This window comes from Passer domesticus, chromosome Z (assembly GCF_036417665.1).
Source record: "Passer domesticus isolate bPasDom1 chromosome Z, bPasDom1.hap1, whole genome shotgun sequence".
NCBI classification, from domain to species: domain Eukaryota; kingdom Metazoa; phylum Chordata; class Aves; order Passeriformes; family Passeridae; genus Passer; species Passer domesticus.
The window spans coordinates 63,564,881-63,577,403 of NC_087512.1; positions in this window are offsets into that span (position 1 = coordinate 63,564,881).

Consider the following 12,523-nt stretch of genomic DNA (forward strand, 5'->3'; position numbering starts at 1 on the left):
CAGGGGCAGAGGAATCTTTACCCGGCAGTTTTCATATCTTTCCTCTCTCCCCGCTCCCTTCCCACTCTCACCCAGTACTCTTCCTCCTTGGTTTCCCCGGAAAATCTTGCCATTTCCATGGTCTGTCCTTCTCGACTTGATGCTCTCCAAGGAAGGAGGCTCAGGAATTTATTTCAACCATGTGTTCTACTCTCCAGCTCAGCCAAAGCAATTTTACACCTGTTTGGCTTGTCTGGACATGACTTCAAGAAATATAAAAAATGTAGCTTTTGATACTTTAGGAAAATAAGGCATGTTGGAAAGGGTCATTTGCTTAGATAACAGCCATCGCTCCTTTTCAGAGAAGGGTGCAGGAGTTGGAGTTGCAACCTTATTGCATCTTTTGGTTTATTTATTTATTTTAAACAAAAATATTCAGTATTTAGAGTGCTCCTTACCAATAAAAAAATTCACAGAATCACAGAATATCCTGAGTTGGAAGGACCCACAAGGATCATTGAGTCCAACTCCTGACCTTGCACACGATATCTGTAAGAGTCACACCATGTGCTTGAACGTATTGTCCAAATACTCCTTGAGCTCTGTTAAGCTTCATGCTGTGACTGCTTCACACCCTTTGTGTGAAGAATCTTTTTCTAATATATAACTTAAGTCCCTAACAGAACACCAGCCATTCCCTTGGGCCGTGTCACTGGTCACTACAGAGAAGAGATCAGTGCCTGCCCCTCCTCTTCTCCTCACAAGGAAATTGTAGATTGTGGTGAGGTCTCCCCTCAGACTCCTTTTCTCCAGGCTGAACAAACCAAGTTGCTTCAGTCACTCTTCTCCTTAAGACCTTTCACACGCCTTTATGGCCTTCCTTGGACAGCCTTTAACAGTTTAACATATTTTTGTGGTGCCCAAAATTGCCTCAAGGTGAGGACGCCCTGCACGGAGCAGATTGGAACAATCCCCTCCCTTGCCCGGCTGTCGATGCTGTGCCTGATTCCCCCAGGACACGCTTGGTCCTCCGCTGCCAGGGCACTGCAGGCTCATATCCAACTCACCATCAACCAGGACCCCCAGGTCCCTTGCCCTGGTGTTGCTTTCCAGCCTCTTGTTCAGCAGGTAGGGAAAGTTCATACTTAAGCCTGAAAATATATACATAAGAAAAAACAGAGCCATAAGAAATAAGATGACTTGTCTTGATGGCGAGAGGTATATTGCTGCTCATACAGTTGCTCCAAGTGAACCACTGGAATTTCCAATCAGGAAAGTAGCATGTTTTTCCATTCCTACGTTTTTACAGAAGTGAAGTTATTTTAGACATGCTGACTTGCTCTCCTTTATCACTGTCTACATGGTTCATCTAATAACTTAATTCTTTAATGTTATTCTTTAATCTGGTTTAACCTGGATTATTTTTTAAATATTTTCTCTAACAGAGGGAAGTAACATTTATAACACAGGCAATCACTGTTAGTAATTTTGTGTACTCTGACTAGACTTGTCAGCTGGTCTATTTGTGTCATAATCACAAAGACATCGGTGTATGGCTAGTAAATTTCAACTTTTGTATTTTTAATAGTGAGAGTCCATGGCAATGGTGTTTATTTCTCCTAAAACATACAGAAACATACATGTTCAAATTCAGTGAAGTTATGTTCATGTTATCCAAAAATTTGGAGTTTTATTAAGTAAAAATCAGAAGAAATCTTACACTGTGAGAGAATTTTCTGTAATCATTTTTGGTTTGTTTTCTCTAAACACTGCATCTAAGCCGGAATTTGTCCCATTTATTCATATGCAGATAATGTTGACTTCTGTTAAGTCATAGTGGGTCCTACAGTTGTTCCCTTTTTGTTTACTCCAAGCACTGGCTGTAAGACCCCATGAAACCTTTTAGCCAGCTCTGGCAGGAAGGGGGTGATGACAGTTTGCATTCCTCTAGCAAAGAGGAATGGCATGCTCCCTGTTTGTGTTAGCATCAAGGTGTTATGTTGCCTCTGAGCGTGCAAAACACACTTCCATTCAGTAGGGATAATACAATATTTATCTGGAGCTACTACCTATGCTTCTAAATATAATGTGAAAATAAAATACAAGAAAAAGTAATGGAATATCAGTTAAGTTCTACTTTCACTGAAAATCCTATTTTTTGAGGATATTTAAGCAGTTGGTTTGAACACAACATTTTGAATGCTGCAGATCCCAAAGGTCTTTGAAAATGTGTCCTTTGAGATCACCTTAATGCTTCTGAACAAAGCGTATGTCCAGAGCTGTGGAGTAGTCAGTAGACAGGTGGTTTGTTTTTTTCTGCACTGCAGCTCACCCTTCTGCAATTGCTTAACTGTCTCCACTGACTATCCCTAGAAGTGAACCTTCCGGCTCTAAAGTTTCTCCATTGGGTGGACTGCCTGCCAAGACAGCTGGGTTTAGGAGTAGCTCTTTCATGATCTAGCCTAATTGACTTGAAAAGTTACTCTGCTTATTGCTGTCACCCTACCGTGAATTGGAAACCCCTCTTTACAAACATGCTTACGTGATATCAAACTTACTGCCTCATCTGTGTTTCTTCTTAAGCAATCTGCATGGATAGAGGAAAATGGATGCTTTCCTTTTCTTGGTTTCCTAGGTGATTTTCACTTGAGCCCATGGAGTTTCTGTGAAATCTAACCCGTTCTATAGAGCTTCCAGTATTCCAATACCTGAGATTCCAATATCTGAGTATTCTAATTCCTCACTGTGTGCATAAAATAGATTAGAGGCATCATTTTTGTTTTGTATTCTAGTTCCTCACTGTGTGCATAAAATAGATTAGGGGCATCATTTTTGTTTTGGAGACAATAGTAAATTGACATGCTAGACATGTCTGCCTTAGTTGTATATGCTTCTGTTAGTGCTTCTATATCCTTCCTGAAACAGTTTTTTACAGAAGGGGTGATAAAGTACTAGAATTGTCTTCCCAGGGAAGTGGCAGAGTCACCATCCCTGGATGTGTTTAAAAAAAGATTGGATGTGGCACGCAGTGCCACAATTTAATTGAGGTGTTAGGGCATGGGTTGGACTTGATGATCTTAAAGGTCTCTTCCAACCTAGTGATTCTGATCACAGCTTTCTTCTTCTGAGGCTGTAATTTACCTAGCAAAAAAATTCCTTTTTCTCTTTTTCTCTTTTAAAAGTTTCTCTCTTTATGACATGAAAAAGCTTTCTACCAAGAAGGTCATTGGACTGTTCCTGAGGATCAGTCAGGGGCTCAGCTTAAGACAGTCTTCAATGGAGAACATTCCTTCATGAAAAGTGCAGCTCTTCAAGGAGCCTCAAAACTACCATTCTCTTTTGCCAGAGTAAATAATCTCTGAGAGTTCTATGACCAGTCACAGAGCTCTGGTTATCCCTATAGGGTGGTGTTTGGATGCAGAGAAGTTATGCTCTGAAGCTCCCTGGCCTATTGTCCCAGAAACCTTTCTGACCAGGTAGCTGCAGGGCCCCTTCTGTCCCCTCAATTGCAGATGAAATGCAATGCATGGAGCAACATGGTCGTGCCACCTGGGCACAGGCACAAGCAGCCTTGATTTTGCACATTCTTCTTTGCAAATGAAATACTCCTTTTCCAGGCTTTTTCGGAAACTCTTCTGTTGCTGTGGCTGCAGTAGGAATTCCTGTGGGAGGAGGCACTCCAACATAATCCTGGATCTCCAGGGCCCTTGGCTGATGGGAGTGCACAGGGTCGGGGAAAGATAGTAAGAGAAGGGAGTGAAAGCACCCAGAGATTTATCAGGGATATAGCAGTTTATTTATTTTTTTCTTTAATAAAGACTTACTGCAGCCCTGCTACTGCTGCTGATCAGGTGGCCTCTTGCAGGGCTGGGGATAGTCCAGGCGGCTGGCAGCCCTCCTTCTTCTAGAACGCTGAGGCTGCCTGTGCAAGTGGTCTCTACTCTGGCTGGGAGTGAAGGGACTGTGGCTTTCGCCTTGGGCAGAAGGACCTGCCACTGCTGCCAGCTCCGGCTCCTCCTGCTCTGCAGGGACAGGAGCAGATGGGTGGAGCGTGTGGAGGACAACTTCTAATATGCTGGGTTGGTCCTCCATGCTGGACCCTGCAGGGCTGCTGGCAGGGACTGCCTGTGGGGCAGGAGGATTTTCCTCCTGAGGGCTGGGGGAGATGGCCACAGTGCTACTGGCCTCCTCCCTGGCAGGTTCCTCTGCCACTGCCTCCTCCCTCAGCTCCTCCTGCTCTGCAGGGATGGGAGCAGATGGGTGGAGGGTGTGCAGGACCGCTTCCAATGTGCTGGATTGGTGCTCCTCACTGGAGTCTGCAGAGCTGCTGGCAGGGGTTGGGTGGGAAGCAGTAGTATCTGTCTGAAATCTGCTAGAAATGGATACAGGATTGTTCTGTGAGACACCACAGGATCGTAGCAGCCTTTGGGCCTCTTGTGTGCACTCATTCACAATGATGCTGATGAGGCCATGGATCAGAGGTTCTGTATGTTCCTCAAGGAAGTCCTGCAGCACGTGGACCAAGACATTCCTAGCTGGACCACACAGGGACACGGCATGCAGGACAATGCTCTCTGCAATCCTTGCCATCCACCACCTGACCCCATACTTTGCCTCCAGTTCTTGGCGCAGCCAGGGCACCACAGGGTCCAGGAGGTGCTCTTCTCTTTGGAAAAGTTCTGCCCACACTCTAGGCAGGAGACCACCCACGGGCTCTGTTTGTGCACTCCCATGCCCTGCTGTGTGTAGTATCTCCCGTCGAGCACGAGAAGGGAACTCCACAAAGGGGCTGTTTTTAACCAGCTGTCCTAGAGTTATTCCTGTCCAGCTACTGGCATTTACTGACTCTTCAGAACTTGTGAAGACACAGTCTATATAGCTGTCTGTCTGCACAGAAAACCTGACAGCCTCTATCAGTTCTCTGCAGAGTGGGCACACTCTTTGCATCTCTGCCCAACGCATAATGCAAGCCAGGCAGAACTGATGGAGACAGGGCATCACGTAAGTGAGGTCATCTTGAACATCATGGCAGATGGGGCAGTTCCACTCTGTTTCTGTGGCCCTGTCTGTGACGTTTGGCAGTCTGGATTGAATTAAGAATGAGAAGATGCTCCCCATCACTGGCACTGGTGCTCCCAAAAGGTGCCACACTCTGCAAAATGGGCATGCTGTTGTCATGAGTTGTCCTGGGAAGGGCGAGGATGAAATGCTCAGGCCCCTCAAGAAGGACTCTCCCAGTTCCCCAAGCCTGAGCACTCATTCTATGGCCACCCCAGAGGGACATTTCCCTGCACAACTCACCTCTGAAGTGCCGAGCTGCCTGAGCCTGGCAGGCTGGGAAAACACTATTGAGGGCTCTGAGAGCTGTCAATGGCAGCATGCAGCACTGGAAAAAGCCTGGCTTAATCTTCCAGACCTCGTGGACATGTTCAACAGGAGTCCAGGCATAATTCAGGCTAGGCTAGGCTCTAGCAGCATCCAAAGATACACAGTAAGGGACACAAGGAGACAGCCAACATGTCACAGTCCACTGCCAGTGATCCACTTCCACTACCCTGTAACATCACAATGTCCACCTCCATGGTATTCAGACCAGCACAGTGTGTCAGAAGTTGGTCTCCATGGGTGTGACAGTAATGCCCTAGAGAGCAGGCCCCCAGGCTCTGGACTCCTCCAGCCCTGCAAGTCCCATCAGAGTAGTAGTAGTGCTTTCTCATGCAGACAGGACAATGGAAGAAGAGTCATGCTTATAGAGGAGTCATGAGTGAAAGATTGGCTAGGCATTCCTCATACAAGATGAAGAAAACTCCAATAATGCCTAGTACTATATCTGTTTACCAGCAAAGGGGCTTTGATCTCAGAAGTGAAAGTCTCTGGTGGTGAGAGTGTGACTGCCAAGAGTGGCTCCTGAAAGCTTAGACAGTAAAGTTTCCTTAATGCAGTTAGTGTTCAGTTTAAGAAGAGGAAAAAAGAAACCCCTATACATTAATATAAAAATTAGTATTTTAAGATGAAATGAGGAAGAAAGGGAATGATATAGCAGATTATGGATAGGAAAAGTAGGTAATACCAAAAGCAGTGTTCATATGAACACAATAGTTATATTTCAAATAAATGAAAAAAACCCCTAAAATGAAACCAAAGCAAAACCAAACCCAAAACTAACCAAAATGAAAAAAAATGAAAAAACCCCAAAACATAGAAAGAAGGTTATATATGCAATATTCTTTGAAACTTTGGAAACTTTGTTTCCATATGCATTCAGTTTATATAGTGGTTGATACTATTTAGAGAGCCAGAAAAAATATTAAATGCAGTTGATGAAGGAAAGGAAAAGCCTTATTAAGCATGTCATGGTTTTTCCTGATATTTCGTAAAAATACCTACCACAGGTAGGTATTCTCTGAACACAGAGAATACTAGTGTATGGGATGCACTGAAAAAGTTGTAGCTTTGTGACCTGTATTTTTAGCAAGCAGCAAACACCATAATGAAATAGGTGTGACTGCCGTGCTGCATCCTCATGGCCATTGACCCTTGTTGGCTTTACTGATCAGGTGGGCTGCTGTGAGCCCCAGGGCCACTCTGGTAGTGACACCCAAGCCATCTGTAGATGTGACTCAGCCCACAGGCCCTGGATGGCAAGAATGCATTCCCAGAGGAGGTCAGCTCCCCTGGCCAATAGCCTCACACAGGCAAGAACGATAGCAAATCCATGGCCCAGAGGGTAGCCACCACTATCACCCCAGGAAAAAGCAAAGTGCCAGAAAATAGAGGAGGGAGTGACCCACACCAAAGCCCAGCTCTGCAGTGATACCAGCTGACCTTGTGGTCTCTGCTGGTCCTAGCCAGAAAAGGCATCTTTGAGTGCAAAGGCTCTCATGCTTAGCCTGAACTCCATACCAGTGCTCCACTTGAGAAACTTAAAATCTTGCTGGAACAGATGAAGTATTTCTCAGTAGTGTTTTTTTCCTTGTGATTACAAATGTAGTTTTCTTGTAAATTACACAGAATCATCCAGAATCATTCAGGGTGGAAGAAACTTTCAAGGTCATCTAGTCTAATCATCAACAGAGTGCCACTATAACCATTCTTACACCATATTCCCAAGTGCCACATCCAGATGCCTCCTGAATGCTTCCAGAGGTGATTACTGCATCTTGCTGGGCAACTTATTCCAATATCTGAGTCCTCTTTCAGTAAAAAGAAATTTTCTAATATCTAAGTCCATCCTCCCCTGGTGCAACTTAAGGTAATTTCTTGTAGTCCTTTCACTTGAGACATGACAGAAGAGGACAATACAAACCTCACTACAACCTTCTCATACGACATGACTTCATCAGCTCTGTTACCCTTCTTTGGAAACACTCCCGCACTTCATTTTGCTTTTTGGAAGTGAGGAGTCCAAAACTGAACACAGTACTCAAGATGTGGCCTCATCAGTTCTTAGTATAGTGGAACAATCACTTTCCTAAGAGTGCTGTTCTGTGCCGTATTCCCTTTCCCTATCAAATGTAGTTTAAAGTCCTCTCAATTAGCTATGGCAACTCATGGGCCATAATCTTTTTCCCTCTCCAAGATAGATGGATGCTGCCTGTCACCAGCAAGGCCTGGTGCTGTGTTATCTACCCCATGGTAATAAAACCCAAAATTCCACCTTCGGCAGATGACTCTTCCCTTTTCCACTGATGCAGTCATTTCATTGTAGAAGGCCACTGGATTAGCCAGACATCATAAGGTGTCAGGATCTCTCTCATTGCTCTCTACAACTAACTGAAAGGAGACTGTAGCAAGGTAGGGCTGAGTTCTCCCAAGCTACTAGTGACAGGACAAGAGGACATAGCATCAAGCTGTTCCAGGTTAAGTTCAGGTTGAACATCAGGAAGAATTTCTTAATGGAATTGGTTGTTAAACATTGGAAGAGAGTGCTCAGGGAAATGGTGGAGCCACCATCCCTGGAGGTGTTTAAGAAACAGCTGGATGTAGCAATTGGTGCTATGGTCTAGTTGACAAGGTGTTCACTGGTCAACAGTTGCTCCTCTATTTTTCTCCCGGCACCCCCATGCATCTACAGAGGGAGAGCATCCTATGATGCCATCACTGAGTGGTAGCAGGTGACATCCCCAGTGTCAGATTGTAACATCATCAGGGGATGGATTGTGACATCACATCTCTCGCTAATTGTATTTGTGCACTGGCAGAATCTGAGCCTGTCTGGCTCCAGGCTTGACTCCTGCTTGCTGAGCAAGGTCTGGAGGATGTAGTCAGGCTTCTTGCAGTGCTGGGTGGTGTACTGGGGGCTGTCTTTGGTAGCTCTTGGTGCCCATCCTGGAGCCATCACTACTGTTTCCCTGGCCCTGCCTGGCTTAGTCACATGGGCACCACAGGTGTTTGCAGCAGTGAAGGTTGGCTGTGCAGGAAATCATCCCCCTGAATTGGGGTGAGTGATTGGGTTCAGGCACCCAAGATGGTTTCCTTCTTGACGGGGCTTGGCATTTCTTCTTCCCCTCCGTTGGACAATCAGGAAGGCTCTCACGTAGTCACACACTGCTCTGTGTGATACCAGCAAGGGGAAGCAGCTCCTGGTCCTCAGCTCTGCCTGGCGTGCTGCAGGGCACAGAAATGGCCACGGGAACAAACTGGAGTTGCCCTATCTGCCAGGGCACTCAGAATGATATGGCTTCTGCTCTGCCTTGTCACCACCAGTTCTGCCTGGGCTGCATCCTGCGATGGGCACAGAGAAATCCATCGTGCCCACTCTGTAGAACACTGGTAAGATCTATCAGGTTCTCTGAGCAGAATGAATGGGACTATCTACAGTGTGTCATCACTCCCTCCAGTGAGTCACCAGAAGCCAGCAGCCAGGCAGGAGGAACACGGTGTGTCATCACTCCCTCCAGTGAGTCACCAGAAGCCAGCAACCAGGCAGAAGGAACTCCTGGAGAGTTGACAATGGCCCCAGTGATGAGGGAAAATGGCTGCCATGACCCTGTGGTATCTCCTCCTTCTTCACAGGAGAATCTATCCCTACCTGAGCAGGCAAGTGCAGGGCCAGAGCCCATGGCTGACATCCTGCCTGAAATATGGGCAGAACTTTTCCAACAACAACAGCATCTCCTGAACCCTGTGCTGCCCTGGCTGTGCCAAAGGCTGCAAAGAAAATTCCGGGGCAAATGGTGGCTGGTACAGGCTGTGGAGAGCATCATCCTGAATGATCTCTGTGTCTATGGTCTGGATGTGGAGACCTTGGTCCTGAGACTGCAGAACTGCCTCGGGGAAGACACAGCACAACTGGTTCATGACTTCATTAATGTCATTGTGGGCCAGTGCAGTGAGGAAGCTCAGAGGCTGCTGCACTCCCATGCTGATGAGGAGGAATCCCACAGACCTTTAGCCAGCACCAGGTCTGCCAGATCCAGCTCCAACAGCTCCAGCTCCAGCATCTCCTACGTGGGAATTTCTGCTAGCAGCCTTACAAGCTCCAACATGGACAAGGAAGCTGGTACATCAGAGGGTGCTGTCCATGGAAGTTGCATCTCCCCACCATTTGTGCCTGTCCCCACAGAGTGGGACCAACCCCAGGAAGAGCCAGGGAGGGCAGTGGTGGCAGGTCCATCTGCTCAGAGCTGTAGCCACAGCCCCTCCACTCCCGGACAGGTCAGGGCCTGCTCACCCCAGAGGCCCTGGCATGTTCAAAAGAGACGGGCCCTGAGTCCCCAGGATTCTCTTCAGTCCAACGACAGGCCAAGGCAGGGACCTGCCTGAGCCCTGCAGCCCTCAGGGACTCTCATCATCACTTCAGATGAAGCGATGAAACCTGGGGCCACTGAATTACACAGCATCTTCAGGAATCAGCATCACCTAAGGCAGTTTAAAGGGGAACACTCTAAAATGAGTTTTCCCCCTTTGTTTTAACCAATCCCTTTCCACCAACAAGGAGAAACTAAATACAAGTGGATATAAGTAAAAAAATAGCAGTTTACTAAAAAGAAAAATTGAAACAGGCAATAATCCCTAGTAAAGAATCACTAGATACAGAATTGCTAAATCTCACAACCCGCACGCCCCCTCTGAAAAAGAAGAAACCCCAAATGGTTGAAATACCCCTTCCAAGATGGTGCCTGCCATAGGGAGACAAAGGGGAAAATGGTGTCTGACCTTCCCTTCAAGACAGCGGCCTTCATAGGCGGCCATGCGGTCAGAGAGACAAAGGGAAAGGGTAGCAGTAAACCCTCCCAGGAAGGCTGGAACTTACAGAGAAGTTCTAGTGGCAGATGAGAAGAGCCAGCATGTGTGGGGTCACACTGCCACCAGCCACTTCCTCCTGCTGCCTACCAGACTCCAGCAGCACTGGCGCTGCTGTCCCCTGAGCTGTGCCTGTGGCCGGGGGGAATAAATGTCTGTTGGCACTGACATGGGGTGGCCTGGCCCCGGGATGACTCAAAATTTACCGTAGGGTTTGAAAAGGTCATTGTGAAGCAGTTTCTGGTTGGGAGATGCAGCTTTGTCAAGTTGCTACTGTTCTGAGCCTAGAAAAACCCATGCTGAACACCATTCTGCATTTGGCAAAATGACATCAGGCAAAAGAGGGCCCAAAAGGGCCCAGTCTTCCTCAGCTCTAAGGCAAAAGCCAAGAAACAAGTAAGGCAAGAGGTGAGAAAGTAAGCCAAAAGGCAAAATGGGTGCTCTGTCTGGGTACTCCAACCTTGTTGAAGGGAGCGGCATCACCTCCACCTGCCCCGTGATTCTGGGTCCTCCAGTGCTGCTGCACCTTAAACACACAGTAGTAGTATTTGGGCACAGGTGGATATGGAATACTGTAAACTTTTTGGTCACCCAGACACCTTCCCACGTCTTGCTTACAGAAGATGCTGGGGGCAATCCTCCAGCACCAGTGGTCTGAGTAAATGTATAAATGTCCAACCCTCAGCAACTGAGAGGGTTGGACATACTGAAACATGAGTGCATTTGAAAATTTAGTCCCTGGTACAATCAGGCTTGTCAAAGGAATGTATGGACCAAGAATCAAAAAACAGTGGAAAAATAGGGTTCTGAGAAATTTCTCAGTTCTTGCAACTTTAATTACTACTTAGAATAGCTCACATTGTATTCTTGGACAGAATCCACTTGAAGTAATATATTCCTCTACTGCATTAGGAATTAGTGACAATGTGCCCCATCCCCAGAGCAGTGGTATAGGAAGGAGGGAACATAACTGTTAAGTTAACTCTTTAAACTTTAATACAGTGGCTGATCATTTTGTAATATAAATCTAATAACTGAACAGCAAGGAGTTCACTCAGGTGGAATAATGGACAAGGATGGGTAGTTTTTTAGTATTTTTTTCCTCCTCTCAGAATCTTCCAGCACATTCCCTCCCTTCCTCCTCATCTGTGAATTGCACATATATGGAAGAATTTTATTTTGAACTTGATGAAGCTATGTTTCAAGGTGTGACATTTGACTATGATATCTCTGGAAACAAACTCCAGATTCCCAAGGATACTTGATTTTAATTCTGAGGGACCCATCCATAGCAGGCATCTACCCTGGAGCTGTTGATCCTAGAAGTACATAGTACCTTGAAATGGTGTTTCAGATGTCATTTTGCAATTTAATGGATCAGATTACTTTCTTTCCAATAAAAACTAAGTTTCTTGTGGGCTCAGTCAATGAGAAGGAGCCATTTCAGACCTTTTCAAGAATAAGCCAGACATGAGAGTACTACACATATACGTGGTAAACTTATTTTCCTAAACTATTACTTTCCTTGTCCAGTCTTACAGAAAAATTAGACTGCTGAAAAACAATTGCTACAATTGAGCTGAAATCCTGCTAGGTAATATTTATACTCAGAAATATAAATTTAATAAAGTTATATAAAAAGCATAAAATGAATATTGCCAGAGAATCTTCATAATGTTACTCTACATATTTCTATTGCTGCGAGATATTCCTGTGGTCTATTTTCCATCCTGCAATTATGAAGTATGCTATAAAACAGAGTGCAAATGAGTATTTCCATCTCATTAAGGAAAAGTTATACAAAATAGCAGAAACAGTTGCATTTCAGATACATTTCAAAAACGGGCAGTTTATTTAATGCTTAAGGCCAAAGTAGGGGAAATAAGAGGATCTGTGAGTTGATCAAAAAGCTGTAAGGAAACCTGGCTCACAAATCGGAGGTAAATAAGTTTGAGAAAATCCATTTTGGTGGGTAATCCCTGGTTTTCAAACTGTTCGGTTAAAAAGTCACCCTGCACTACTGTGACAAAGTTGGCAAGAAAATCCTGGGATTTATTCAAGTAACGGCTAATTCTGTAAATTCTGCTCACAATTAAAAATAGCTGACATGTCTTGGTATGCTAAGGCAAACCTATTTCCCACTCACATGTGCTCTTCAGATGTTACAAGTGGTGGAAGTGCAAGCCAATGATGAAAATCTGAAGCCTGAAGAGCACATTGTAAACCTCCGCAAAGACACTCTGCAGCAAGCTGTCCACCAGCGGAGGATGTGTCTGTGCCGGGTCACCAGGAAAGCAAG